We start from the raw sequence: 27,787 nt of genomic DNA, 5'->3' as shown, positions 1-27,787 counted from the left end.
ATGTCTTGGCAGAGGGACTGGCACATATTTATCCCTCAAAAGAGTATTTTTTGGATGAATGAATAAACTAACATGCTTTGGCCTATTGCCTTTTTATATGTTTATCACTATCCACTCTTTAAAAAAACTATCAAGAGTTTTTCCCAGATATGTATGTAGACAAACTCGTGCACATGCATGCACATAATACACACAAATCAGCACTTCTCACTATCTGTTCTTACCACTGACTTGATAGACATCAATTAGCAAACTAACGTTTAACTCTGCATAAATAAGTACACGGTATACACATAAGTAAAAATAGACTGCAGCTTTACCAAGGAGCCAGTGTATAAAATCAAAGAAACTGGAGATGGGAAAAAGTTTTCCCAAGGTTTCTTCAAATTAACTTCTTTAAATTACAAGAAAGCTAACCTGATCATATCATGTCTCACGTTTGTACAGCATGTCCTAGTTTTCACAAGTTTTAAAATCATCCCTTCATTTGATCTTTCATGACTGGGTGAGACAAACAGGCTAGGTGTGTGCGGCCCCTATTTTTTTTTAATTTTCTTTATTTTTTATTTATTTTTGAGAGCAAGAGAGGCAGAGCATGAGCAGGGGAGGGGCAGAGAGAGAGGGAGACACAGAATCCAAAACAGGCTCCAGGTTCTGAGCTGTCAGCACAGAGCCTGACGCAGGGCTTGAACTCACAGACTGAGAGATCATGACCTGAGCAGAAGTCACATGTTAAACTGACTGAGCCACCCAGGCACCCTGCCCCAATTTTGGAAATGTGGAAATATTAGAAGCCTACAGGGGGCTGAGTTCTTGAAAGGAATTCACAAAAATTAAATGGTATAGAACGTAAAGTAGAACACTGAAGTCATGGAGGAGTTTGTAAAAATACTGATGGCTGATTCTCACCCCAAACGAACTGCATTAGACTCTTGGGGAGAGGAAAGGATGTCCCTAGCATGCGTAGGTACTGAAAGTTCACTAGATGTTTCTAAAGGGTAGCCAGAATTGAAAATTACTGGATTAGAACTCAGGTGCTCTGACTTTCGTTCAATGTTTTGTTTTGTTTACTACATATTGCCAAATAAAAATAGGTGGTCTATGTTATATCACACAACTGGTGTTGGTATTATTTTTGTTATATTATCTTGGGGGGAGTGGGGATGAAGGTTTTTATTTGGTTTCACTGATCCAGTTAATATTTTCTGATGGTTTTTAAGGAGAGGGTAGGAGTGCCAACATTTAAATAGCATTCATAACATGCTAGGTTCTAAACATGTATCTTTCCAGGACCTCGAGAATTAAGAACAAGGCCTACTATGGAAGAGAAGTGAGGTGGAAGGATGGGGGAGGCAAGCATGGTACCCGGCAACAAATGTGTTCTGTGTTCCTTATATAACACAACAGCATGGTTCCTGAAGAAATCCAATCCAAATGCTGCCACTCAAGTATTTGAGGAAAGTTCTAAAACCCACGTTTATTCTCCATTTTCCAATTTGCACAGGTACATACTGACAGGAGCTTAGTTGATCACTTAAAATATTAGATCCTAGAAACAGAATGATGAATGCATCCCATGTCACTGTCACATAGGTTGATTGGTAAGAAATGCACACCTCACAAGGACATTCTGAGGGATAAACAACCGTAACACAGCTCTTGGAAATATAAATAGCTCTCATAAAAAAATGTTACCATGCACATGCTTTCTGCCAAGGTAAACTGTAATTTACACTTTTACCCTAGGCATAATTGTTAGTTTATCTTTTTTTTCTGTTCACACTCATCTATTCCTCCCTTGGGCCTCAAAGCCACAAGAATTTTCACAAAAATAATCTTTAAAACATATATTTACCCTCTTACTGACCCCTTAAACTAGCTCTTTATTACTCCAGGGCATTTTAAATTGTTCTAAATTTGTTTTGGAGGCTCTGGGTGTATTCTCTTCTCTGTAGGTATTCATAACCCCCATTAACTTCCGTGTGAATCGGGTATCCACATATCAAAATGCAACTGGGCCCTCTTATGTTTAAATCATGGTTAAAATCTATTTATATGGTTAAAATCTATTTATAATAAAATAAAAACTAAGAACGAAAATCTGGAGGAAAACGTATGAAAAAATGAGACCTTGTTGTGCTTAATTAAAGAAGTTCACACATATGGGTAACTAAATTGGCATACCAGCCCCCGGCGCTATTTCCAATATGTCCTTGGACTCAGGTTATTTACTGTAAAGTGTCCACATCATAAAATGAAATGTGTGTGGGTAACTGTCTCACAAACTCTGCTTGGCCCTGTGTTGTAAATACAGAAGAGCAAAGGCACTGTTTTGACTAATATTAAGTCACCTGTGGGTAGAATTCCATCTTGCTCATTTATTGTCAGATTTTTAAATTATGTCATAAACACTTGCCAAATTTGCATATATACACGTATGGCCATGAAAATTGGGTAATGGAGTTCCAAACAGTCCAATTTTTTCTTATAAACCCAGATCTGTATAGTGCATACCCTCTCTATGAATATTACTAGGAGGCAAATACAAATTTTACATACATATTTTGGTGCTCCTTTGAAATGTTTGCTTTGAAATACAGATATATCATACATGCAAATAAATACACTAATTCATCCATGCATTTAATGATATGAAGTCAACTCTAAACCCCACAGCAGTAAGAAGTGCAATATTAAAATTCATTTCCATTTTACAAATAAACATTGTGCATTTCTCAGATAAAATGTGAGAAAATATGAGCCTAGGTGAGTTTCAAACATAGTTTAAAATAAATGGATCTTTACTGAAATATATGGTCATTCTGAGGGGATTTGGTAACAAATTTCTTCAACTGCACTAAGGTAGTGTCTAGTCATTTTCTAAGTAAATAATACTTTATTAAGTAAAACACTTATGAAGGGAAAGCATCAAATTCAGCTTTCAGAAGCACCCAAGGAGCATCTAGGAAGTCAATAAATTGGAAGAGTACTTCTATCCTTTACATACAAAATTATAATGAAACTAGATTTGAAATAAGATTATGAAATTAACATACATGCATGATGACATACAGGTGTTTCCAAAAAAATGATATTTTAAACACAATATGATTTTTTAACCCATAAGCCTATTTGAATGGTGCAGAAGGAGGCTATTTGAAAATCCTAAAAATCTTCACCTTTCTTCATTCCCTTGGATTCCCTGCCTCACATCCTCTTTTGGAGCAGATTCAACCCATCTCCAAAAATGAGCTGAACTACCCAGACTCAAGTCCAGAGCATGTAACTGAAATGACTACCCAATGTCAACCATTCTATAGAGATAGAAGATGACTCTTCCTAGACCTTTTGGAATAACCGTAACAATTGAGGCCATTTATTCAGCTGCTACTACATCCCAAAAACTGTGCTAAATTCTTTATGAAAAGACTTGCTAATTTTCAAAATGAGTACGTAAAATGGGTGTTTTACAGCTTTAAGAAAATGAAAACACAAGTAAGACATAATGTGTGAATGTTAGAGCAAGATCCTTCAGGGCCTTTGGCCTCCAGTCTCAGAAGCTGCCTCCTTCTAGTTCCTACTGACTCCCTCAGTGGTTGAACCTTGTAAATCTCACAGAGTGGACACCTACATTTGGTTCCTGCCCGTTTACGAAAATCTCACAAGATGAAGCCAAGTGAGCATAATTTTCTAAAAGTTTTTTTTTTTTATTATTGTGGTAAGAACACTTAACATTGAGATCTACCCTCTTAACAAATTTTTAAATGTGTAATACAGTTATCGTTGACTAAAAGGTACAATGTTGTACAGCAAATCTCTAGAATTTATTCATTTGCTTAACTGAAGCTTTATGCCTGTTATTAGTAACTTCCCATCTCCCTCTCCCCCCAGTCCGTTGTAACCACCATTCCACTCCTTGATTATATGAATTTGACTCTTAGATATCTTCTGTAAGTGGAATCATGCAGCATTCATCTTTCTGAAAACTGGCTTCTTTCACTTAGCAAAATATCCTCAAGGTTCTTCCATTTTGTTGCAAATGGCAGCATTTCCTCCTTTTTCAGGGTGAAATACTACTCCACTGTATGTATATACCTCATTTTGTTTAGTCATTCATCTGATGGACATTTAGATTGATTACACACTACTGTGAAAAGTGCCAAAATAAATGTGGGAATGCTAGTATCTCTTTTAAGATCCTGATTTAAATTCTTTTGGATAAATAGAAGTAGGATTGCTGGATAACTATCATATGGTAGTTCTACTTTTAATTTTTTGCGGAAACTTCATAATGTTTTCCATAGCACTTGCACTATTTTGTATTCTCCACAACAGTGTGTAAGGGTTCCAATTTCTCCACATCCTCACAAACACATGTTTTTGGTTTTTGATAATAGTCATCCTGACATGTGTCAAGTGATATCTCATTATGGTTTGATTTACTGTCCCTAATGATTAGTGATATTGAGCATTTTTTCATGTACCAGTTGGTCATTTGTATATCTCTTTGAAGAAATCTCTATTTAAGTCCATAGCCCAACCTTAATCAAATTGTTCTTTTTTTTGTTTGGTTTTGTTTTTGTTTTGCTATTGAGTTGTAGGAGTCCCTTATATATTTTGGAGATTAACCCCTTATCAGATATAGGGTGTACAGATAACTTCTCCCATTTCATAGGTTGCCTTTTTACACCAATGGTTGTTTCCTTTGTTGCTCAGAAGCTTTATAGTTTGATGTGGTTCCACTTGTCTATTTGTGCTTTCATGTGGAAACATAAAAGACCATAAAAGCCAAATCAATCTTAAAAAAGAATAATCTAGAGTCATCACACTTTCTGATTTCAAAATATATTACAAAGCTACAGTAATCAAAACAGTATGGCACTGTCATATAGACAGGCAAGTTGACCAATGGAACAGCAATAAACAGTCCTGAAATAAATCCACATATAGAGAGTCGATTGTGATCTTCAACAAGGGTGCCTAGAACACAAAATGGGGAAAGGACAGTCTCTTTGGCAAATGGTATTAAGAAAACCAGATACCCACATGCAAAAGAATAAAATTAGACCCTTTCTTTATACTAGACATAAAAATAAAATCAAAATAGATTAAAGACCTATATTTAGGATCTGAGAATGTAAAAATCCTAGAAGAAAACATAGGGGAAAGCTTCAGGATATTGACCTTGGCAATGATTTCATGGATGGAATGCCAAAAGCAAAAGTGACAAAAGCAAAAATAGACAAGTAGGACTACATCAAACATAATTTTTAAATTTAGCTCAAGCTAGAGAGCCAATTGAAAAAGCTACCTAACCAGCAAGTGATGGAATAGGGCTGATGAGGTCTTCACATAGTGCAGCTGAAGCATCCATGACAAAGTAACAATCACCACCTCCATATGTGTTTCCCAGGGCTGCCATAACCAATTATCAAAAATTTGATGGTTTCAAACAACAGAAATTTATTTTCTCACAGTTATGGAGGCAAAGTCTGAAATCAAGGTGTCTGTAGGTCTGTGCTTCCTCCAGAGCCTCCAGAAGAGGATCTGTTCCTTGCCCTTTCCATGCTTCTGATGACTGTCAACATTCCTTGGCTTGTAGTTCTTCACTCCAATCTCTACCTTTGTCTTCATGTGGCCCTCTCCTTCATGGTTTTTCTCTTTGGTCTCTTTCAAGGATATCTCACTGGATTTACAGCCCTCTGGAATAATCCAGGATGACCTCATCTCAACATTCTTAATTACATCTACAAAAGTCCTTTTTCAAATAAGGTTACATTCACAGGTTCCAAGGATTATGTCTTAGACATATCTTTATGGGGTCTATAGTTAAACTCACCACAATTCCTTTCTCAAAACACTTTCACAATTTCCGCTTGATTTTAGGATTAAGACAAAGTTTATAAATGGCCTAAACATTCCTGAGTGGTTTGGCCCATGACTAATCTTGTGTTTCTCTCTCCTTTGCTACTTGAACACCTGCAATGCTGACCTTCCTTCAGTTTCTCCAGTTCCTCTCACCTTGAATCAATGCAAATTTTTTTGTCTTCTCTCAACAGAAAGCTCCCTCACATTCCACTCTACTCAAACAGAACCTTTCTTTCATCTCTACCTCACACCCAGACAAAGCCTAATTCTTTTGTTATACTGAGTACAGGGCTGCTTTCCATAGAAGAACCTACCTGTTCGTAATTATACTTTCATTAGTATGGTGATGTGATTAATGCCTGCCTCCTCCATTTGTCTGAACCTTCATAAGAGCAAAGATCATATCGATTTATTTAGTTTATGGTTTTTGTTTTTGTTTTTGTTTTTTCTCACTGACTGATGTGTTTCAGGGATGGGCCTAACACACACTAGAAAGACAACAAAAGTTTGTTGAGTGAATTAATGAGAGAACAGATGAGTGGCTCAATGCATATGCTTAAATATAATCCTCCTCTGAACTTTTGGGGTCATCCTAGTCAAATGGATTAATTAGTACTGATGGAACACTGCTATAAATTTATATAAATAAACAATAGATTATAATTACAAGATTATAATAAACGAGATTAAAATAAACAAGATTATAATGCACTGAACTGATATACCAACTAACATTAAGTGGAGAATTGAGTCATTAACTTGAGGGGAAAAAAAAAAACAAACAACCACACTTGTATTGATCAAATTTATAAATAACTGTCCTGACTTCATTTCTGAATGCAGACATGGGCTACTATGCAAGTCTATCACTAATTTGTCTCTATTGGGTCCCACTCTCTTGGAATCCACTATGAAAGAGCAAGCCATTTCCTCCATTGTACATAGAGTAAGAGACTTCAAATAAAATATAGTTCTCAGCTTTTGTGATCTGTGGGAACTTCATCCTAACAATAGTGTTAGCTGAGAGAAGACGGGCTCATGTTAAATCCAAAGGCATGCAATATCCATGCTATAGCAGGGGTACATTTTATTTTATGATTTAAATAAAAACATTTCTAAAATCACGTATTCTATGATAACAAGATTCAAAAAGAGCCTAGGGTTATTGGAACACATGACATTCAAGCTTGAAAAGAATTTAGTTGGTTTAAAATTATTTGAAGATCATATGAAAGTAAGGAATTTCCTCCTAGCTTCAGTTTAATACCTACTATCACTATGGGGATACAAGTAGCTAACAAAAAATCTTTCTACTAGATGAGTCATATTCCTACATGGAAAGTTGCCTAAACTCTATGTGCACTGAATGAAAGACTATGACTAAAGCATATTTAGTTATTCATTAGTTCATGTATAACAAAAATCCCACAGAATTTTAAAAGTCACAATAAATTAAAGCTGCATGTATGACAGCCCCTCTTAAAATGAGGAAATAAATCTACTAGTATAATATATATAATTACTTTTGCATCCTGAAAATTATTAGAATGATTTATCTAGTCACTATGTGTATGCTACCAGTTATCCTATATACTTAATTCTGAGTACTTTTAAACTGAAAATCATTTAAAATGCTAAAATCAAAGAAGTAATCAGAAAAAGTTATTTTCCTATTAAAAGTTCACTGCAAGTTCCAATTTCCTTAAAGACTTGAGGAAATTTTATAAACACAAACAAATACTCTATATGATGCATCATGTTCCACTGTATTTTCAGATCCTATGGATTTAAAGAATGTTACAGTGATTTTAATACAGATTTTTACATCAGATTCTTCATTTTATTGATCACTAAAATAACATTGTAAGAAATAACTTTGAAAGCTGAAAAATTTTCAAATCTATGTAATATAATCAACAAGAAGGAGATGATCCAATAGTAGAGCATATTAACTATAAACCCCATGTTGTCTAAGTAATCCACTTGAAAATTTCAGTTCCTTTGCATTTTAATGTAGAGAATATTAATATTTCTACCAAAAATTCTATTTGTCAATGGAGGCCATGAGAAAAATCAGGAATGTAGGTCTTACCTCTGGTCCCATCGACTAAAATTCTCTATAAAATGTTGGTGTTTACCACGTTGATATCCCTAAACTCCCCCATTCTCTGATTCTCTTGGCTTTGGTGTCAGCCCTTCTGCTGGGCAGACACTATTAACAAGGTCACCTGGACGTCCACCATCATCGTTTTCTTTCTTTCAACAATGTCACCATAGTCTTGCAGAAAGGATCTCTGGCCTAATTTCTACAACTATTTCCAACAATCATTTTGAGAATTTTCCTAGAAGATAAGTCAACGAGCTATCTTCTCTCTACAATGCATAGTTTTAAATGGCTTAAGAAAAAGTTTACTATCACATAAATAGGCTCATTTGTTAAGCACTAAACAGTTTTACAAGGAAAGCTTCTTTTGGTCCTTACAGCACTCCCTCTAGTGCAGAATGATATGCATAGATTAAGGGACACCTATACTCCTGTACTTATAAAATGATGATGCATGGAATATTCTATTTTAGTATTGTTCCTTTCAAATGGGATTAGGAAAGTATTCTATTTAAACAATGTTTAGGCTAAATTCCAATATTCTTCTGTGCCTTCAGTGAATGAGGACACATATATACTTGCCTAGATTATGCAGTTGATTAAATAAGCAGACAACACACAAAAGGACTCTCTAAAGGGTATAACCACAAAATTATTATTTAACACAAAGAATAATTTTATTATCCCAGTCTAAACCATCTTAGCTTTTAAAAGAAATTGGAGAGGGAAAGATAAAATATATCTTGGTCTTTATATAGGCAAAACTGATTCTGATTGTTTAATTAAAGCCATCAAAATTATTATGTAAAAAAGATGCAGCTTTTAAGAAAACAAATTAAAATTAAAGCAGCACTATGTGTAGCGGGATTAAACATGTGGACTCTGGGACCAGACTGCCTGCATCTAAATCCTGACTCTGCTATTTATAGCTGTGTGATCTTGGACATGTTAACTCAACCTCTCTGTGTTCAGTTTTCTCGTCTTATCTCATCCAAATGGGTTCTCTGGAGTATCCCATGTTCTCTGGCAGAAGGGTGAGAGGACTCTACAGCCTGCCCACAGTTGTTTGGGTCTTACTATCATATTAACTATAGACTACCTGAGGCCTACCTGGGTAGCTCATCAAAATCAGACAGTGCTTACCTATAGAAACTTCCTGACTCTGCCTCAGAGAATTTCTGAACTCAGTCCTTCAATCAACAATTCTCACCTAATATTGCATCAAGAAAACTTAGAAAATTATTAACTGCCTCTGAATATTGGCTTCACTATGTCAGTGCATACCAAGAAAATATTTCTGCAACATAATTTTCATCTGCCCTTGCATTAATCTAGCCTTTATATCACATCCATTTCATAAGAAAATTAATTCATCACTGAAACCAAGCTTTTATACAATTTTGTTACTTTCTGAAAGCAGGACAACACAAAGACTAATAAAGCTGAATTAATACAATTAATAAAATAAAATTAATTGATAAAAAAGCCTAACTCTGTCAAGCTGTATCATTAACTTTACTTTTCACCCAATGATTCCACCTACTTGAGAACCATGAGAAAGTCTCCAAGATATTAAAGATTATTAATAAGTACATATTTTTAAGTTAGTAACTTAAAGCACCAGGGGTACTCCACTATAAAAGATGCTAAAATAAAATCAAATTATTTCTCAATTACATTCTATTCCCAGATGTGTACACAGGAGAGACAAATTAAATATAAATATAAAAACACGAACAGTGACATAAACCATGAAAGGAATTTTCAGAATCTTTGTCTCCTAATCTGGCTCTTCTTCCTCCTTCCAACTTTTTTTTTTAATATGAAATTTATTGTCAAATTGGTTTCCATACAACACCCAGTGCTCATCCCTACAGGTGCCCTCCTCAATATCCATCACCCACCCTCAGTTCTCAGTTTTTTTACCTCCTTCCAACTTCTAACTATAAGCATAGCTCAAAGTTCACTGATTCAACTTTTATCGTTCTCAGAACTCACCAGTCACACAGCTTTAACTAATTCTTTTCTGCGTAAGACACCAGAGTTTACCACTTCAACCTTCAGTTCATGTCTTTATTCCAGTAAACTTTCTGACTGCCTAATGGACATTTTCATCATTTCAAATTTAGCCTGGCTCATCCATGTAACTTCTCTTCTAATGAATTGTGCCACATTTTTTCTAATCCTTTGAGCTCACATTCTCCATATGTAACTTCTCTTCCTTCCTCATACCCCACATATGTAGTCAGGCCCTCCTCTAAGTGCTTTGTTTGAATTGGTGGTCCCCAAGAACCAAGTGTTCATTAGCCACTCCATATTCACTGCATCCCACGGTGACTTTGGCCAGTGGGACATTAGCAAGTAGAAAGCAAGAAAGTATTGAAGTACTTGCACACTTGGGCTTAGTACTCTTGAAATGCTTCTCTTGGAACCTTGAGCCACCAGGCAAAGAGATTCAGCTATTCTACTGGGGAGACCTTGTAGAGACAGATGCCCATTTGTTCTGGCTATTTAGATGATGTGCCAGGTGCTCTAAACAAGTTAAGAAGCCATCCTGCACATTCTAACACCAGCAGATACCAGGTGAAGCAGAAGACAACTGAGGCCAATCCAGATGGTACAATTAAGACAAGTTGTTATTTTAAGCCACTGTATTTTGGGGTACTTATTGCGCAGCAATCGATTACAGGAGATGTTTTTTATGAAGTCATCCACAAAAACACCAGTCCCATAGGGATCTCTATTCCCACTGAATGCTTATTGCACCTCCTGTGTACTGTTTCCTTGCTTCATCATCATACAATGTATCACCTTGAACTACAGGACTTTTTTGCGTTTTCTTCTCCAGCATGACTATAACTGTCTTACTTTCCAAATCTAGAACATCATGGACCCAATACTTATTTGCTGAAAGATGACAGGGAAGAGAGAAGGAAGGAGGGAGGAGAGAAGGGAGGGTGACTAAAGAAGAAAAGAGAGATGAGTCAAGTCAAACTGAACAAAACTGAACAGGAGGCCATAGGCAAAGGGTAGGGAGAAAATATATTGACATTTTTGCTCACTGAGCAAAGACAAAAGAAAAATTCTGCATAGATAACTATGACTATGAAATATAGGTCAAGGTAAATGCTTGGAACATTTTCTATTTTGCTTATAAAATGATGGGCAATAAAACAGAAATAACTGTCTTATAGAAACCTGGTTATTATGTGCTGACATTACTTCTTTTTCAGCACATGCTTTTATAAGTGAAGAGAATGCCATCAATGTAAGCACTATCAATATATTTCCACATATATTTCTCACACACACTGGATTAAAGGAGACTGAGTTTGTGTTGAAGAGAAGTTACCAACAAAGTCTCACGTTAGGGATGTGGTGAGTGATTATAATTGATGACAGTTTTAGCACTGTAGTAATGAGAACAAGGTAGATTTTTACCATTTCCCACTCCTATCTTTATCACTAAAATAGATCCAGGGTATGCCATTTTCTCTTCTTATTAGTCTTTGTCATAAGAATATGGCATCGGAATGTTAATGCCTAAAAGAACCCCAGGAAAACAAAGTTTTATAGCTTCAAGTCTCTGGTGTGTGGTAGGGTTGCTGTCTAAGAAAAAAAAATTTCAAATACTTCAGAAATTTTAGTCAAAATTGTTGTAAGATTTTTTTTATCTTTTTCAGAACAAGTTTTATTTATAAAAAGGATTAAATGATAAATATAGAAAGGTTGTAGCTCTCAGTAAATAGTCTTGAATCTCTTCTTTGTTTTGCAAGAAAGGTTCTTTAACAGTAACATGAGCCAGAGAAACCTCACTTACAATGCTATCATATGGCTCTGTTTTAAGCAAAAAAGGAAAAGTGGTTGGATCATATTTATGGCAGGTATAAATTAGAATGCAAATAAATTTTGGTCAAGTCATCTTGTGTAGAAACCATCTTGGTTACCCAGATTAATTAAGTTGGAATAGAGTAGAAGATGGAAGTTCCTTCTGTTCCCATGGGGTTCCTTTGTTAATCTGCCAAATCCATGAAGTCTTTGCAATTTACCTACTGAAGCAACATTTAAAATATTTAGTGCCATTGAGGGGCCTCTTAGGACAATGCCAAGAACACTGACTTAGAGCCAGATTTGAGTCCAAGAAATTTTTCCACTCCCTCCCTCCTCTGTGGTTGTCGAAGGCCAGTTATCTTCTCTGAGCCTCAGTTTCCTTAACTACAAAGTGGGCATAATAATGGGTTACAGGGATGTGACTATTACAATAGATATTGTAAAAAAAAAAAAAAAAAAATGCTCTGTGAACTCTATTGTACTGATTCTCAAAGGGTGGTTTCTGGTCCAGCATCCTCTGGGAACTTACTGGAAATGACAATTCTTGGGCCTCATCCCAGATCTGCAGAACCAGCAATACTGAAGTGGGGGCCCAGCAACCTCTGTTTTCACAAGCCCCTCAGGTGATTCTGATGGGTGTTGACATCTAAGAAGCACTTCTCTGAAGCATTCCCACTTACTTCTTTAGGCAAGGGCCTAACTGACCTAACTAAGCGCATCATTTTCCTTTCCTATAAATTGTGCCTACCTCATGGAATTAATGTGAAAATTTAACAAGTTAGTGTGTGTAAAGTGTTGAGAACAGTGCCGGGCAAGTGACAAACATAAGAGTTAATCATTATCTTATAATCCAATCACTGCTCGAGGACTTGGAAATACTGAAGCAAACAGGGTAGACAGGGTTCCTGTTCTCACGGAAAACATGGATGATATGAGTAAACAAATAAGCAATGTCATTTCAAGAAGTGCTAAGAAGTGCTACAGATTTTCTAATAATAAAGACTGAACTGGGGAGGAGGGCTAAGGGAGGTTCCTTTAGTTAGGATGAGAAGGAAAGCCTCTCTCTTGAGAGACATTTGAGCTGAGACCTGAATGAGGACAAAGAGCCACCCACATGGAAATCTGGTGAAAGAGCATCCGGGAGGCCACAGAAGTGCAAAGTGAGGCATGAATGCGCTGCCTTGTATAAGGAATGGAACAAAGGGTGGTATATGGAACAGTAATGGAGAAGAAAGTGCAGGGTGACATGGTTGAAAAGGTGGGCAATAGTGACCATACACGAGGCCTTTTGGGGCATTTCAAGAGTATGGGTTTCACTCTCAGTGTTATAGGAAATGTTTTGGGATATTTTAAGCAAGGAGTGATCTGATTTTTAAAGACAATTTTAGCTGCCCTGTTGAAAATGGACTATGGAGCAGGCATAAGTGGAAGCATCAAGACACGTTAAGAGGCTATTGCAGTAACATAGGCAAGAGCAGCTGATGGGGGCTGGATTGAGTTGCAGTGGTAGAAGTGGAGAGAGCTGATGAGAACAGAGATACACTTTGGAGGAAGAGTCAACAGGATTTTCCAATGAGCTGAATTTGGCCAGGGGAGGAAAAGAACAAACACGGATGAGTCTTATTACTAAATCTTTTAGGATTGGCTTATAAGGACTCTTCAAATATCGAAAAATGTAGTCCTAAGACAAAGAAGAAGTACTGCAAAGAGCATTTTAGCTCAACTCTGCCACTAATTATCTGTGTGACCCTGAACGTGTCTGGGTTCCTCAGCACTTCAGCTCACAGTTGTTGAGTCAGGATTTAAGGATATCTCTACTTCTGGGTAAGTAAAATTCACTCATACCATAAGTCAAATCCACTGGCTGCTTTCTAAGCTCTTGATCTCCATGTAGAATTTTATGGGTTGAACCCTAGACACTCTCTCTTCTCTTAAGTCTTCACAGACCATTCTCTTTGCTAATCTTGGATTGTGCCGTATCTTTCTCTAACCAGATTAATCTTTTCTCTTCCCAATCCCAGTATGTGATTTTATAGGATTCCCTCCACTCTCATCCTATATCCATAGCTTTAACCAGTCTTAGAGATTAATGACTCCTCTAGTCTATTGACCTGGGCCTATGCATCCATAGACATACTGGGTATTTATTTCCCGGAGTTTCATAGTCACCTCAACTCAATCATTTGCCTTCCTTCTGTTTTACCTACTTTGAGAATCATTCAGTCACTAAAATTATAATAGTAATAACAAAATGTTTAAAATAAAATCTCAGACTTCCGCTTTGAATCTTCTAGTCTTCCCCATGGTTAATATGTCACTGTCATTTCCTCTGAATTCTCATTGCTTTTGCTTTAGTTCACAGTCATCATCGCTTACCTGGACTATTTCATCAGCCTTTTTACCTTCTCTGTCCAACAACCATACTGGAGTCACAGTAATATTTCTAAAATATACTTCATATGATTCCTTCATTCTCCTGCTTAAAATTCTTCAGTAGGTTACACACCACTAGGTCAAACTCCTTAGGATGATATTCAGAGTCTTTCATGATCTGGCCCTGTCTTAGTCCATTCAGTGGCTATAACAAAATGCCACACAGTAGGGAGCTTATAAACAACAGGCACTGCTCACAGTTCTGGGGGCTGGAAGTTAGAGATCAGGGGTCCAGCAGGATCAGGTGAGGGTCTCTTCCAGGTCGCAGATTTTTCTTTGTGTCCCCACATGGCAGAAGGGGTAGGGAACTCTGTGGGGCTCTTTTATAAGGGCACTAATCCCAAACATGAGTGTTCTACCCTCATGAGCCAATTACTTCCCAAAGACCCCACCTCCTAATACCATGTCTTTGGGGATTAGGACTTCAATATATCAATTTGGGGACTTTTGATGGTTAATATTATGTGTTAATTTGACAGGGCTAACTAAGAGATGCGCAGGTAGCTAGTAGAACATTCTTTCTGGAAGTATCTTGGAGGGCATGTCTGAAAAAGATTACCATTTGAACCACTGAACTGAGTAAAGAAATGCATGTAGGTGAGCATAGTCAATCTGAAGGGCCCCAATAGAACAAAAAGGTGGAGAAAGGGCTAATTCACTTCCTCTGCTTGAGCTAAGACATCCATTTTCTGCCCTTAGACATCGGTATTCTTGGTTCTCAGACTTTTGGACTCAGATTAGGACTTATACCACCAGATATCATATCTACTGGTGCCATGATCTTGGACTTCCCAGCCCCCAGAACTCTGAGAAATAAAACCCAGTCTGTGGTATCTTGGTATAGCAGTCTAAAGCACTAAGACATAAAATTGATACCAGGTATGGGGTGCTGCTGTAACAAATACCAAAAATGTGAAAGTGGTTTTGGAAATGGGTAACAGGTACAGGCTGGAAACGTTTTGCAGTGCATGCTAGAAAAAGCCTATATTGCTGTCAAGAGACTCCTAAAAAGCAAATCTGGTGAAGGGCTTAGAAGGAGAAGAGGACAGTTATAGAGAAGGCCTCAATCTCCTTAGAGAACATATAAATGGTCATAAACAGAATATTGGTAGAAATATGGATGGTAAAGGCTATTGTGATGAGGTCTCAGATCAAAATGAGCTCCCCACATTCTGGTGTCACATTCTTCAGCCCACAGGTGTGGCTTTAGTAAGCCCTGGTACAACATGTGCTATATCCAGCAATACAGAGGACATGGCTACCTCCACCTAGATTTTAAAGAATGGAGCCACCAACTACCCAACTCTGGCAGAGGGCCATTGCTGGGCAGGACTACCACAGAGTGCTCACTAGGGCAATACCCAGCAGAGCCATGAGGACCTGCTACCTCCATTACCACAGACTGGTAAAACAACAGCATGTGATTCCAGCCTGGGAGAGCTGCATCATAGGCTGCACTCAGCAAAGCTGGTGGGACCACTCAGAGCCTTGTGGGCACAACTCTGATCCCAGTCTGTCTACAAGGCAGAGCACTGAGCCAAGAAGGATTGCTTTCAAGCCCTGGGATTTAGTGTTGCTTGACCTATTAGGTTTAGGATTACCATGGATTTGTTACTCCTTTTTTTTTCTCCCTTTTGGAATGGGATTGTATATCTAATCCCTATCCCACTACTGCATTTTGGAAATATGTAACATGTTTGATTTCACAGGTTCACAACTGCAGGGCACATATAGCCTTCCAAAAACCCTTGCCCCAGCCTGCAAAGTATTGCCCCCTAGCCAGTACTGTAACTGAGTCTTCAAAAGGCCATTCCACCGTTCTATCAGGCCAGCTGCTTCAGGATGGAGGCGACATAGTAGGACCAGTGAATTCCACCAATAAGGGCCCAATGCTGCACTTATTTTGCTATGAATTGAGTTCCTTGATCTGAAAAAGTAATGCTATGTAGAATATCATGATGTTAAAAATGTTAAAAAAGAAAAAAGAGACTACTTATGAATGGAGAATGTCAGGGCCTTGATCCAAAAAATCCCAAAGATCTGCACTGTGATTCACCTATATAAGCGTGCCAAAGACTCCAAACAGCATCTCTGTCTGCCACTGACACTTCAAGCCCCATTGGATCTGTGGGATCATATGGCCCAAGTGGCAGAGCAGCTTGCACAGCAGCCTGGACCTGTCAGAGAGCCCTCTCTTGTTTGCGGCTCCACTTATAACCAGCAGCTTTTCAGGAAATTCAGCAAATGGGCCAGTGTAACACACCCAGATGAGGAATATGTTGCCTCCAAAATTCAGAGACCCACTAGGTAATGTACTTCTTGGTTGTAGTAGGGGCCAGATATAACTTATCCTTCACCTTAGAAGGGATACCACAACATACACCACTCCTGGAATCTGTATCACTCAGGGTCATCCAGAGAAAAAGAACCATAGGATATACAAAGAGAAAGAGAGAGGGGGGGATAAGAGATTTATTATAGGAATTGGCTTATGTGTCTATGGAGGCCAAGATGTTCCATGATCTGCTGCCTACACTCTAGAGAACTAGGAAAGCTGATAGTGTAAGTCAATCCAAGTCCAAAAGGCTAAGAATAAGGGTTGGTGGAGTAGGTTCTCAGCTAAGTCCAAAAGCAGAAGACAGGAGATTGATAACTCATCTCAGGTAGAGACACATTAATTGTTCTTCTTCACCCTTTTGTTCTATTTAGGCTCTCAATGGATTGGATGATACCCACCCACATTGGAGAGGGTCATCTACTTTCTTCAGTTCACCAGTTCAAATGCTAATCTCTTCTGGAAACACTTTCAGAGACACACCCAGAAATAAGCTTTTACCAACTATCTAGGCATCCCTTAGCCCAGTCAAGGTGACACATAAAATTAACCATCACAGGACCTTTCTCACCTTTCTATCCTCCATATATGGAACTTTAGCAATACCAAACTATCTGCAGCTCTTGAAATAAACCATGCTATTTCTCATTGTCTCATTGTCTTTCTTAGTATATCCTGCCTAGAATTCCCTGTTCCCTTATCTGCCTGGGTCTCCCTTAATTGGCCTCAAATACCAGCTCAAAATTATGAGTCTGGAGGCCTCCCTAACACACATCTCTAGGCAAAGTAAAGTAACTACTAACGTCTCCCAACAGTGCTGTGGCTATACCTCTGCTCTTCTCAATGAATTGCCGATATAATTACATGTTATCTGTATCAGTCATGAGACTAGGGCAAGTAAGGGAAGGTGTTTTATCTCTGCATCTCCAACATCCAGAACATAGTGGTCCTTAATATTCATTCATTCAATAAATATTTATTGAATGCCTTATCTCCTATAATTGAATAAAACAGACAAAGAGCTCTAACCCCACAGAGCTTACATTCTTGTGGGAGCATGGCGAGTGGAGAGGACAGAGACCATAAAAAATAAACATAGTAAATAAAGTATTTAATATCTGTATAGAAGGTGATAAGTGCTATGAAAGGTAAAGTGGAGTAAAGAAAAAGGAGTGCCCTGGGGTGGGGCTGGAGAATAGACTGCAGTATTGAATAGTAATAAGTAGTATTATTAAATAGTAATATGATTGAATAGTAATATTATTCATGATTAGCTAGGTTATGTGGTAGTAACAAACAACCCTCAAATCTCAGTAGCTTAAAACAATGCAGGTTTATTTCTGGCTCATGCAAAATATCCATTACAGGTTGGCGGGCATTCTGCCCATGCCATCCTCACTCAGAGATCCAGGCTAATAGAGACCCCATCATCTGAAAGGCTGACAGTTGCAGGGACACAGAGAAGACAGCATTGTACACAAGAGAATATACATAGGAGAATCTACACAGGCTTTTAAAAACATCCACCTAGAAGTGACACCTGTCACCTCTCCTCACATTTCTTTGGCCATAACAAATCATATGCTCCTGTCTAACTTCAAGGAAGAAAGGAAGTGTGATCTGCCTCGTTGAGAGGGGAATTGGATATTGATGAATGGTAGTAATGTCTATCAGAGTGTTCGGTTGCTAAGATGAGAGATGAGAGAGTTAAACAAGCAGAAATCTATGTGAAGAATGTTCCAGGCAGAAGCAGCTAGTGAGAAAGCCTCAATGTGTTGGGGCACCTGGATGGCTCAGTCGGGTGAGCATTGGACTTCAGCTCAGGTCATGATCTCACAGTTCGTGGGTTCGAGCCCCATGTCGGGCTCTGTGCTGACAGCTTGGAGCTTGGATCCTGCTTCAGATTCTGTGCCTCCCTCTCTCTCTGCCCCAACCCACTCGCATTCTGTCTCTTTCTCTCTCAAAAACAAATAAACATTAAAAAAATTTTTTTAATAAAAAAAAAAAAGAAAGCCCCAATGTGAAGCATATCTGGAGTGTTTTAGGAACAGCAAGGAGGCCAGTGTACCTGGAGAGCAGTGAGAGAGGGACAATACTAGGAGGTGAGATCAGAGATGTAGGGAGGGAGGGTAGAGACCAGATCACAGAGAGGGAGGCCAAGGTAACTACCAAGAGATGGATCTGCCTGCTCTGAGACTAAACGACTACCAACCCAGGGTGTAACTTGAATTGATTTTATTTTTTTAATTTTTAAAAATGTTTTATTTATTTTTGAGAGAGTACAAGCAGGGGAGGGGCAGAGGGGAACAGAGGATCTGAAGTGCACTGACAGCAGCAAGCCCACTGTGGGGCTTGAACTCACAAACCGAGAGATTATGACCTGAGCTGAAGTTGAATGCCCAACTGACTGAGCTACCCAGCTATCCCTAACTTAAAATTGATTTTAAACTGAGCTCTCATCTCAGATCAGCATACCCTAGAAGAAACAAAGATAATTTTACCATTTTAAGTGAGATGATAATCACACATGGAGAATGAGGTAAGAAAAACTGACAAAATATGTATGAAATTACTTCAAAAGTATAAAATACTATTATTTATTCATTATTTAAAATCAATTCATGGAGCACCTACTATGCATTAAGCAAATTGTTCAGGATAAAAGTGAAAAATAAAGTGACAGATATTTAAGGGTTAGTGTCCAGAGTAAAATGATTTAACAAGGCAATGAGCTATAACACAGTAAAATTAAAGAATGAGAACATTGGAATAAGCAAATTTTCCCAGATCTCACCTAGGAGGTAGGAAATTTATGTACATATTTCTTTCTACTTCTTCACTTCCTTTTAATTTTTCCAAACCATACTCTTTATATACCTGCTTTTGAGGAGGGTAAAGCCATAATAAATATATTGGAAAACAATGCTCACAGCACTCACAGACTAGCCAGGGAGACATTTCTATAGAAAAAAAAAAAAAAATGTTTCTTTCTCTTTTTTTTTTTTTAAGGTTTATTTATTTTGAAAGAGAGAGCGAGAGAGACAGAACAATTGGGGGAGGGGCAGAGAGAGAGAGGGAGTGAGAGAATCCCAAGCAGGCTCTGCACTCCACCCTGAGCCCAATAAGGGGCTTGATCTCACAATGTTGGTCATAGTGCCATCTCTAGGTAGAGGTATACTCTGCTGCTTCTTGTTTAATCTCCCGTGCCCTCACTGTCAGTCCTTCCCTGCCCCACAATCAGTCTGATCTCCCTGCCCTCCACACTCTACTTGTGAGCATGAATCTTCATAGGTGGAAACAGACAGAAAGATCCTCTTCAGATGTCTATTGCTAAAATGCTTAGCATGTCCCAAGAGCATCCCAACAAGACTAGATTACTGCACTACTTGTTATCTTAAGTGACACACAGACACAAATAGAAGTACGAAATTATGCTACAGGTGATGCTTCTAATAAATTAAAAATGATAATCCTATAATTTATATCATTTGTTAGAATTCACAAAAATTTTTGTGTGCATTGTGTATTTGAGCTTCATAAACATCTAGATCTAGTAGTCCTCTTTAAAGATGAAGAAACTGTGATTCATGTAACTGAGGAGACCTCCTAACCCACATGATCTACTAGGTCAAAACCCTTTTAAGGGGAGGATAAGTGGCACAAAAACAGACACATAGACCAATGGAATAGAATAGAAACCCCAGAACTAGACCCACAAACGTATGGCCAACTCATCTTTGACAAAGCAGGAAAGAACATCCAATGGAAAAAAGACAGTCTCTTCAACAAATGGTGCTGGGAGAACTGGACAGCAACATGCAGAAGGTTGAAACTAGACCACTACTTTCTCACACCATTCACAAAAATAAACTCAAAATGGATAAAGGACCTGAATGTGAGACAGGAAACCATCAAAACCTTAGAGGAGAAAGCAGGAAAAGACCTCTCTGACCTCAGCCGTAGCAATCTCTTACTCGACACATCCCCAGAGGCAAGGGAATTAAAAGCAAAAGTGAATTATTGGGACCTTATGAAGATAAAAAGCTTCTGCACAGCAAAGGAAACAACCAACAAAACTAAAAGGCAACCAACGGAATGGGAAAAGATATTTGCAAATGACATATCGGACAAAGGGCTAGTCTCCAAAATCTATAAAGAGCTCACCAAAGTCCACACCCGAAAAGCAAATAACCCAGTGAAGAAATGGGCAGAAAACATGAATAGACACTTCTCTAAAGAAGACATCCGGATGGCCAACAGGCACATGAAAAGATGTTCAGCGTCGCTCCTTATCAGGGAAATACAAATCAAAACCACACTCAGGTATCACCTCACGCCAGTCAGAGTGGCCAAAATGAACAAATCAGGAGACTATAGATGCTGGAGAGGATGTGGAGAAACGGGAACCCTCTTGCACTGTTGGTGGGAATGCAAATTGGTGCAGCCGCTCTGGAAAGCAGTGTGGAGGTTCCTCAGAAAATTAAAAATAGACCTACCCTATGACCCAGCAATAGCACTGCTAGGAATTTATCCAAGGGACACAGGAGTACTGATGCATAGGGGCACTTGTACCCCAATGTTCATAGCAGCACTCTCAACAATAGCCAAATGATGGAAAGAGCCTAAATGTCCATCAACTGATGAATGGATAAAGAAATTGTGGTTTATATACACTATGGAATACTACGTGGCAATGAGAAAAAATGAAATATGGCCTTTTGTAGCAACGTGGATGGAACTGGAGAGTGTGATGCTAAGTGAAATAAGCCATACAGAGAAAGACAGATACCATATGGTTTCACTCTTATGTGGATCCTGAGAAACTTAACAGGAACCCATGGGGGAGGGGAAGGAAAAAAAAAAAAAAAGAGGTTAGAGTGGGAGAGAGCCAAAGCATAAGAGACTGTTGAGAACTGAGAGCAAACTGAGGGTTGATGGGGGGTGGGAGGGAGGAGAGGGTGGGTGATGGGTATTGAGGAGGGCACCTTTTGGGATGAGCACTGGGTGTTGTATGGAAACCAATTTGACAATAAATTTCATATATAAATAAAAAAAAAAGGAAAAATAAATTAAAAAAAGTGTAACTCAAAAAAAAAAAAGGGGGGGGGAGGATAAGGAAGAGGAGGGTTAGGTATGCATGGCCAGGGCAGCAATGAGGGAGAGACATAATAAAGATGAGGTTGCCAAGATACAAATATTACCATTTGACTCCAGACTTCCCCACTATCAAGTCGATGAAAAACATTTTCAAATTTAACTTACGTAGAGGATTGCTGCTTTCCTGCTAACTACCAATGTCTACTAAGAAGGAAGAAAACTATTGCAAGTAAATTAGAAATCAAATGCTGTTGATGACAAGCTCTAATAAAACAAATCATATCATGTGGTCATTCTCTTGACCAACCCTAATTTTTGCCTTTTTGTAGAAAGTCACTTGGGATTTTCCCACATAAACAAACATAAAATGAAATTCCATTGTGTTTTACCAATGCATAGATTATTCAAGTTGAATTTAAGAGGAATTAAGAATTAGGACTGTTTATCTGTATTGAAGACCACATTTCACTTAATAAATGTAAAAGTGTAGTGACCATGAAAACAAACAAAAAATGCCATAAGCACAAGCAAAAAAATGGCAGAGAGACAGCAAAAGTACATTAGACCATTCATTTATCTACACATTAGTTTTTTTTATTCTTTCAACAAACGTTTATTGAATATTTACCCAGAGTTAGGAACTGTGCTACAGAAAAAGATACATAAGTCATGGCTTCTGCCGCTGAAAAGCTACCATCTAGTAAGATTAACATCATTAAGTGACTAGAGAACACAGTAAAAGCTACAACTAAGTTACAAACCAAGTGCCAAGACTCTATAACAGAATGGATCCATTAACTACATCTGAGGAGTTTGAGGAAGACTTCTTGAAGACAGGAACATTTTAGTTGTATCTGGAAGTCTGCAGACGTGACTATTTTAAGGAAATACGTTTGGTGAATGTGAGTAAATGGGTTTACATGCAAGGATAAGGGAAAGGTAAGGTAGATAATTGTCTTTCCTTCTAGAAGAAGAGCGTACCCTGGAAGAAGTTTGCCATATAATTCATGTTGAGATTGAGATTCAAAACCAGCGAGAAGAACAATAAGAAGGAAATAAAGGCAGTTGAATGGATTAGGGCAGAGAAATGTTCTAGATCAAGATTCATCATGGAGTGGATTTGATCTTGAGGAAGAAAGTCTCAACATCACACATCTACAAAAGTAAAAAAGAACAGGGCAATTACATGGAGCCATGGAATTGTGAAGCCCAAAGCCATTAGTTTAATGTCTAAGAGTTGTTACAAATGTAAGCCAAAATGCATTGTCCCACAAGAAGCTAATGAGCTCCTGAGATTTTTTTTAAGCTTCTAGGAAGCTTCTCCCTAAAGAAGGCTCTTAAGGAGTCTAGAGGTGCTGGCAACAACACCAGTGAAATCTTCACTCTTCCACATTTGAGTCTCCCCCTTTTAATCCACTAATGCAGAGTCTTCGAAGAAAATCATTTCACAAAGGAAAACGAGGCCAGAGCTACGGGCGCTTTTTCTGCCCGCGATGTCTCAGATTCATTCTTAAGGAACTGAGAATTTAACCTTCCAAAATGTCAAAAGACCATCTTATGCCCCACCTCCCACCCCAGCTCCTGCAGCACAAGTGCCCAGCACACCAGGGTTTGTGGGATACAATCCACACAATCATCTTAGCTACAACAACTATAGGCTGGGAGGGAACCCGGGCACCAACAGGCGGGTCGCGGCATCCACTGGCATTGTGATTCCAAAACCCCCAAAGCCACCAGATAAGCCACTGATGCCCTACATGAGGTACTGCAGAAAGGTCTGGGACCAAGTAAAATCTTCCAACCCCGACCTAAAGTTGTGGGAGACTGGCAAGATTATTGGTGGCATGTGGTGAGATCTCACTGATGAAGAAAAACAAGAATATTTACATGAATACAAAGCAGAAAAGATACAGTACAATGGATCTATGAAGGCCTATTATAATCCCCCACATACCTTGCTTACATAAATGCAAAAAGTCGCACCAAAGCTGCTTTAGAGGAAGAAAGCCAACAGAGAGAGTCTTGCATGGAGAAAGGAGAACCTTGCATGAGCATTTAGCCTGCTGAAGATCCAGATGACTATGATGATGGCTTTTCAGTGGAGCATACAGCCACCACCTGTTTCCAGAGAAACCACCACCTCATCAGTGAAATTCTTAGTGAGAGTGTGGTGCCAGACGTTCGGTCAGTTGTCACAACAACTAGAACGTAGGTCCTCAAACGACAGGTCCAGTCCTTAATGGTTCATCAGTGAAAACTAGAAACTGAACTTCTTCAAATAGAGGAGAGACACCAGGAAAAGAAGAGGAAATTCCTGGAAAGCACAGATTCATTTAACAATGAGTTTAAAACGTTGTGCAGTTTGAAAGTGGAAGTGGACATGGAAAAAATCGCCGCTGAAATTGTACAGGCAGACGAATAGGCTCACAGAAGGCAGGAGGAAAGAGAGAAAGAGGCAGCGGAGCAAGCTGAACTCAGTCAGAGCAGCATGGTTCCTGAGGAAGAGCTAGCTTCCAGTAAGGCCGAGGACAAGAAGGACAAAAAAGAGTCCCAATGGAGACAGAGGAGACACACCTTGAACAAGCAATGGAGAGCCAAGAGAATGGTGAATAAGGCACATCTACTCCTGAGGACAAGGACAGTGGGCAAGAGGGGGTGGACAGCGAACAGTGGACAGTCCTGAGGAAGGGACCAGTGATAGTAACACTGGCTCAGGGAGCAACAGTGCAACCATGGCGGAAACACCAACAGACCCCACACTGGAAGACGAGAAGAAAGAATAAATGTTGCCTTGTTTTATGCGTTCTAAATACTTTTTTAAATGAAAAAATATATATTTTTTGAGTTAAAAAAAAAAGAAAATCATTTCATTCTCTCATATAAAAACAGCTACCACTCTTCCAGTTATGGAATGAATAAGTTACAGGAATAAAAGGCACAGCATAAAGAATATAGTTAATGATATTGTAATTGCAATGTATCTGGACAGATGGTAGCTACACTTGTGATGAACATAGCATGATGTACAAACTGTCATATACCTGAAGCCAATGTTCTCATTGTTTCCATTGCTTCAATGTTTTCATAGAGTTGATATTGTATGTCAACTATACTCAATTTTTAAAATTTTAATAATAAAAATAAAATAATAAAAAGTTAAAACGGAACCACTAATTTTTTGCTGAAGTACATGACTGAAAAGAACATTACTTAATAAGACTCTAAATGTTCCAAGTTGATCTTACAAAATCCTAGAACCCCAGCATAGATGCTAGTATAATTGTGACAGATATAAAATGAATCTAGAATGCTACCATGAAGGAAAAGGAAGCTTCTTAATATTTGGTGAAAAGTGATAGAAGTTATTTTTACATTTCCGAGATTTAAAAAATAGAACATTTCTTTCATGATTCTTTACATTTATCCATCAATTTTCAGAACAATGATTTGGATTCCAAAAATGACCAATAAAATATGCTTTTGCAATATCATTAACTCAGATTTTAACATAGTTATTAATTTTTTAATCCATTAATTTACATATGTTTATATGTATTAGTTATACACATCGGTATTAGTTACTGACATAGCAACAATATTTAAGAATTTTCTAAAAATAATCACCTATTATCCTAATAATATATGTGGGGTTTTTTGCATATTTCCTTTTATAAGCAAAAAATAGAATTTTTGAATATTGTAATGATTTTACTGTTGGAAGTAATAAAATGGATACTGCAAAAGTCCTTGAAAAAGAAAGTTGGGTAACCAACGATATGAAATGAACCAAAAAAATACTAGGTAGTCTCAAAACTGAAGAACAAGGCTTGAATAATCAGATATAGCCAAGGGCCATGTTGGTGATTGTGCCATTATAAAGGATAGTTCTTTATAATGGTTATATTTTAATACTTTGGAAATGGATCAAAAGTAGAGGTCATAGTTGAAAGTTCAGAGGTGAAGTAACATGGAAAACATAATAATGAGCTTTACTTTAATCACTTAATACACAAGTTTAAGTCTGATTTCCTTTAAACAAAGGACTATTATCTGAAGAACACCAAAAGACCTTGTCAAAGGGAAGATTATTTGAAGTCTAAGTTCTAAACTCTTTTAAGGGCTTAAAGTATTGTAAGGAGACCCTTTAAAATATATCACCACTGTTGGGGACTCTGCAAAAGTGAAATGAGGAGAAACCTTATTTTTAATATCTTTGAAAAGGAGATTCTGTCTTTAGAAGAGTTCTCCAGAGTTCACAGGTTGGAAAACCGACCCATTATAACTAGTTTTGCATCTGGAAATTTTATAATCCTTAGGATGACATGATGAACTAGATGAACCCTTACGAGCACTTCCACACCTGCATGCCTGTGATGTCCTTTCCAAAATAAACCCTTGAAGTATCACAAAGATCAGTTTGAAGTATCTGAGAATAGCTGAAATCTATGCTGTCCTTTCACTATCTTTTGGGATATTCTTGGCTAAAATAAATTTCTACCATAGGTTTATAAGTGTGATGATAATACGTGTAACTGAATTTAGGGGCAGTTGAAAGATAAATATATATTGATCAATCTATTATGTAAAATATATCTTAGGTAATTTCTTAATTTCCCAAAGATGTATAATGGCTAAAAGTTTATTTCCACGGGCATATTTTGAAAACATAGATGATCTAAAAACTTCTCTTTGGATCATTTAAGATCTCTTGCTTTCTTAAATAGAATATAGACATAGGTGGATGGGCAGTAGCCGTACTTTCTCAAAGAGGATATAATGGATGTTTACACAAACATTCCTAGAAAAATCAAACACTTCACACAAGGTTGAATGAAAAAGGAAGTGTTTTATTTTAACATGTGTAGTGTAATCGCACCGAAGAATTTTTACTTAACTTTATTACTGTCACTTTGTTCAGAGTAACTCCTAAGAGGTGCTTTAAGGATCTCCTACACCTACCTGTAGACAGATAAGGCCTTCAATGTAGTAGTAGATGTATATTAGAATGGGAATCGGAATTGGAAGCTATAGCTAGATAAGTAGATTAAGCATATTTTTCAGACACAAACATTTTTACAGAAGTATTTATGAGTGAAAAGATATGCTATCTGGGATTTGCTTTAAATCATACAATAAAAATGAATGTCATTAAACCCATTAACATTTAACTGATTCTATTATTCCTATCTTACCATTAACAACTGTATATTTTAAATTTTTTCTTGGCATCCTGGGTAAAAAAGATGACCTAGATTTGCATAAACTATAAATCTCACAATTTTAATGTAAATTCTAAATATTATAAAGACGTGTTTACCAAATCCTTTGGTACATTATCTAGATAAAAAAAAAATCTTCAGGGGCTCCCTTCTGCTTGCTAGAAAGGATGCTGCCTAATTCACAAATTGCTTAATAAAGCTGTTTAGATTTTCAATAAATAAATAAATAAACAAAAAAATATAAAATAAAATATTCCAATGGGTGTTTTGGCAAAACTGATAGGAAGTTCATTTATTTCAAGTCCCTAAGATTACTAACTTTTACATAGCCATGCAGAGCAGATCTCAAGTCACAATATGAGCAAAAGACAGTTAACCATACTCATAGCCAAATTTCTGACCTTTCACCTCCCCAAATTGCTCCTACCAGTGCCCCCCATCTCAAACAAATGGCGACTCCCAACTTTACAGCAGTTCAATGAGAAAATCTTAGAGTCATCCTAGGCTCCTGTATTTTTCTCAGTTCTCTCAACTAATCCATTAGAAATGGGTCAGCTCTACTTACCTGGATCTCTTACCCAGATCTCTGACCACTTCTCACCACTTGAACTGCTACCAGTTTGCTTCAAGCCATGGTCACCTCCTTACCATATTGCAATAACTGGTCTGCCATCTCAGAGAATAGAGGATATTCTCAAAATAGCACTTACAGTGTTCTTTTCAAAGTATATGCCAAAAAAAGAAAAAGAAAAGTATATGCCAGACCACATCACTCCCCTGCTCAAAATCCTCCAAAGATTTCTTATCTCAATTGAAGTAAAAGCCAAAGACCTCAAATAACTTAATGACTCTCCATTTTTCCTCTGACATTATCTCCTACTAATCTTCCCTCCCTCATTT

General features: G+C 37.7%; 1 pseudogene; it reads left to right on the top strand.

Annotated features, from left to right (window-relative positions):
• The first annotated feature begins 16,235 nt into the window (after nt 1–16,235).
• LOC121041919 (SWI/SNF-related matrix-associated actin-dependent regulator of chromatin subfamily E member 1-like) lies at nt 16,236–24,515 on the top strand (annotated as a pseudogene).
• Nucleotides 24,516–27,787: the final 3,272 nt, after the last annotated feature.

The sequence above is a fragment of the Herpailurus yagouaroundi genome, unplaced genomic scaffold (assembly GCF_014898765.1).
Source record: "Herpailurus yagouaroundi ecotype Mexico unplaced genomic scaffold, PumYag 29, whole genome shotgun sequence".
NCBI classification, from domain to species: domain Eukaryota; kingdom Metazoa; phylum Chordata; class Mammalia; order Carnivora; family Felidae; genus Herpailurus; species Herpailurus yagouaroundi.
Note: the sequence above shows the minus strand (reverse complement) of the source record. Positions and strands in the feature narration are given on the sequence as shown.